Raw genomic sequence first — 4,399 nt, 5'->3', positions numbered from 1 at the left:
ATATCTTAAGAATAAAATAAAATATTTTTTAGTCATTTTTTTCGCGAGGAGCTGGATGAGAAGAAACTCTCATGTCCAGTTCTGTAGTAGAGATGGAATTAATAAACAACCATCAACTATAACCCAAAAAGAACCAGATTTCGTAACCAACATAGAGGAAGAATGAAAGGAATATCTTATCGAGGTAATCGCATTTGTTTCGGTAGATATGCTCTTCAAGCACTTGAACCCGCTTGGATTACATCTAGACAAATAGAAGCGGGGCGCCGCGCAATGACACGAAATGTACGCCGTGGTGGAAAAATATGGGTACGTATATTTCCAGACAAACCAGTTACGGTAAGATCTACAGAAACACGTATGGGTTCGGGGAAAGGATCTCCCGAGTATTGGGTAGCTGTCGTTAAACCGGGCAGAATACTTTATGAAATGAGCGGAGTAGCCGAAAATATAGCAAGAAAGGCTATTTCAATAGCGGCGTCCAAAATGCCTATAAAAACTCAATTCATTATTTCAGGATAGGAATATAGAACCAAAGGAAAGAAGTCTTGGGAATAAAAAAAACAATTGCGGGTTTCCTTTTTTTTTTTTTTTTGACAAACAATATTTCTTTTTTTCTTCGTCCTTTGTTCCATTGAAAGAAGAGATTAAAAAAAATGATTCAACCTCAGACCCATTTGAATGTAGCAGATAACAGCGGGGCCCGAGAATTAATGTGTATTCGAGTCATAGGAGCTAGTAATCGCCGATATGCTCATATTGGTGACGTTATTGTTGCTGTGATCAAGAAAGCAGTACCAAAGGCACCTCTAGAAAGATCAGAAGTGATCAGAGCTGTAATTGTACGTACTTGTAAAGAACTCAAACGCGACAACGGTATGATAATACGATATGATGACAATGCTGCAGTTGTCATTGATCAAAAAGGAAATCCAAAAGGAACTCGAATTTTTGGTGCGATCGCCGGGGAATTGAGACAGTTAAATTTCACTAAAATAGTTTCATTAGCTCCTGAGGTATTATAAGACGAGACCTCAATTCAATATAGTTATAGTATTTAAATTAGAGTATTTAAATGACATAGATTAATTAGTAGATTGTGTCTCACGTATATACCTTTACTAAGTAAAAAAAAAAAAAGAACATGTTGGTTATATCAAAATTCGGGAGCAACAATAATTTTAGTTTACCATGGGTAAGGACACTATTGCTGACATAATAACTTCTATACGAAATGCTGACATGAATAGAAAAGGAACGATTCGAATAGGATCTACTAACATCACTGAAAACATTGTTAAAATACTTTTACGAGAAGGTTTTATCGATAACATAAGGAAACATCGGGAAAGAAACAAATATTTTTTGGTTTTAACCCTACGGCATAGAAGGAATAGGAAAGGACCATATAGAACTATTTTAAATTTACGACGGATCAGTCGACCCGGTCTACGAATCTATTCTAACTATCAACAAATTCCTAGAATTTTAGGCGGGATGGGGATTGTAATTCTTTCTACTTCTCGGGGTATAATGACAGACCGGGAGGCTCGACTAGAAGGAATCGGCGGAGAAATTTTGTGTTATATATGGTAATCTGTCTAACATCCGAATTGTATCCGAATCCGAAACTTTCCATTTGTGAAAAAAAAAAGCACGGGTTGTCTAATAGAACTCCTCCTGCCCTACAGTAGTTGATACGTCAAGGAAGTTTTACCTGGAATAAAAGAACAAAAATGGATTCATGGAGGTTTAATTAGTGAATCACGTCCACTCCAGATTCCTTTAGATAATGAAGATCTGATTCTAGGTTATGTTTCAGGAAGGGTCCGATCGAGTTTTATACGTATACCACCGTGGGATAGAGTCAACAAAAGTGAAGTAAGTGCTTATGATTCAACCAGGGGGCGTATAATTTATAGACTCCGCAACAAGGATTCGAACGATTAGGTAGTTTTTTCAACTTCAAGATTCCTTTCAGGGGGATCCAATTCAAGGTTCAAAAATTTCAAGAAACTTATTTTCTTCCAATAAGTAGATTCGGAAAAATTTAAGGAATAACAACTATGAAAATAAGGGCTTCCGTTCGTAAAATTTGTGAAAAATGTCGACTAATCCGTAGGAGGGGACGAATTGTCGTAATTTGTTCCAACCCGAGACATAAACAGAGACAAGGATAATCTTTCTATTCTAAAAAGAACTCCTTAAAGTTAAAGAAAAGAAACTAATCTTAAAGAAAGCGATGAACAAATAAAAATAGAAGATCTGTTTTGACATGAAATGGATATATCCATATATCTCTGACTTATCCTTATGAAATGATAAAATATGGCAAAACCTATACCAAAAGTTGGTTCACGTAGGAATGGGCGCAGTAGTGCACGGAAAAGTGCACGTAGAATACCAAAAGGAGTTATTCATGTTCAAGCAAGTTTCAACAATACCATTGTTACTATTACAGATGTACGGGGTCAGGTAATTTCTTCTTCCTCCGCCGGTACTTGTGGATTCAAGGGTCCAAGAAGAGGGACTCCTTTTGCTGCTCAAACCGCAGCGAGAAATGCTATTCGAGCAGTAGTAGACCAAGGTATGCGACGAGTGGAAGTTCTGATAAAAGGTCCTGGTCTCGGAAGAGATGGAGCATTACGAGCTATTCGTAGAAGTGGTATACTATTAAGTTTCGTACGGGATGTAACCCCTATGCCACATAATGGCTGTAGACCTCCTAAAAAAAAACGTGTGTAGAAATAAACACTAAAGAGATTTCAAGAGAAATAAATGATTCAATGATCTGATCAAATAAAATAATATTACTATGGTTCGAGAGAAAGTAAAAGTCTCTACTCGGACACTGCAGTGGAAGTGTGTTGAATCAAGAACAGATAGTAAGCGTCTTTATTATGGACGCTTTATTCTGTCTCCACTTATGAAAGGCCAAGCCGACACAATAGGCATTGCGATGCGAAGAGCTTTGCTTGGAGAAATAGAAGGAACATGTATTACACGTGCAAAATCTGAGAAAATACCACACGAATATTCTACCATAGTAGGTATTCAAGAATCAGTACATGAAATTTTAATGAATTTAAAAGCAATTGTATTGAGAAGTAATTTGTATGGAACTCGTAACGCCTTTATTTGTGCCAAGGGTCCCGGATATGTAACTGCTCAAGACATCATCTTACCGCCTTCTGTGGAAATCGTTGATAATACACAGCATATAGCTAGCCTAACCGAACCAATTGATTTGTGTATTGGATTACAAATCGAGAGAAATAGAGGATACGGTATAAAAACGCCAAAGAACTTTCACGACGGAAGTTATCCTATAGATGCTGTATTCATGCCTGTTCGAAATGCGAATCATAGTATTCATTGTTATGGGAATGATAATGAAAAACAGGAGATACTTTTTCTAGAAATATGGACAAATGGAAGTTTAACTCCTAAAGAAGCACTTCATGAAGCCTCTCGGAATTTGATTGATTTATTTATTCCCTTTCTAGATGCGGAAGAAGAAAACTTACATTTAGAAAACAATCAACACAACGTTACTTTACCTTTTTTTCCTTTTCATGATAGATTAGCTAAACTAAGAAAAAAGAAAAAAGAAATAGCATTGAAATATATTTTTATTGACCAATCAGAATTGCCTCCCAGGATCTATAATTGTCTCAAAAAGTCCAATATACATACATTATTGGACCTTTTGAATAACAGTCAAGAAGACCTTATGAAAATTGAACACTTTCGCATAGAAGATGTAAAACAAATATTGGGCATTCTAGAAAAGAAGTAGAAAAGCATTGCGAAATTGATTTACCAAAATTTTAAATCCATTGGATTTAGGATTTATTTCATTTTTTTTTTTTTTACTTTAGAAAATTAGAAAAAAAAAAAAAAAACGAAAATGGATTTTGAACCTTCAGCACAATCCATATATTGGGACCAGAATTGAATAAATGTATCTAGGGAGAATTCACTTTGACTTTGAAGTGACTACTCCCTAGATACGCACATCATGATATTTTATTTTAAAATTGATTCAATTTAAAAAAGACCTAAAGTTAGGGATTTATCAATCGGTAATGTTGCTCCAATACCCAACCAAAGGGCCACCGCAGTACCAATCAAAAAAACGGTTGTCGCTACTGGACGACGAAATGGATTTTGGAATTTATTAACATTTTCCAAAAAAGGTACTGTTAATAATCCCGCAGGTACTGAAACCATTAAAAGAACACCCAATAACTTGTTAGGTACTGTACGAAGTATTTGAAATACAGGAAAGAAATACCATTCAGGTAATATTTCCAAAGGAGTTGCAAATGGATCCGCGGGTTCACCAATCATTGAAGGTTCTAGAACCGCTAAGCCTACGTTACAAGCAATAGTACCG

The sequence above is a fragment of the Durio zibethinus genome, unplaced genomic scaffold (assembly GCF_047325235.1).
Source record: "Durio zibethinus cultivar Kanyao isolate XHJ-2024 unplaced genomic scaffold, ASM4732523v1 HiC_scaffold_193, whole genome shotgun sequence".
Taxonomy (NCBI): Eukaryota; Viridiplantae; Streptophyta; class Magnoliopsida; order Malvales; family Malvaceae; genus Durio; species Durio zibethinus.
Note: the sequence above shows the minus strand (reverse complement) of the source record.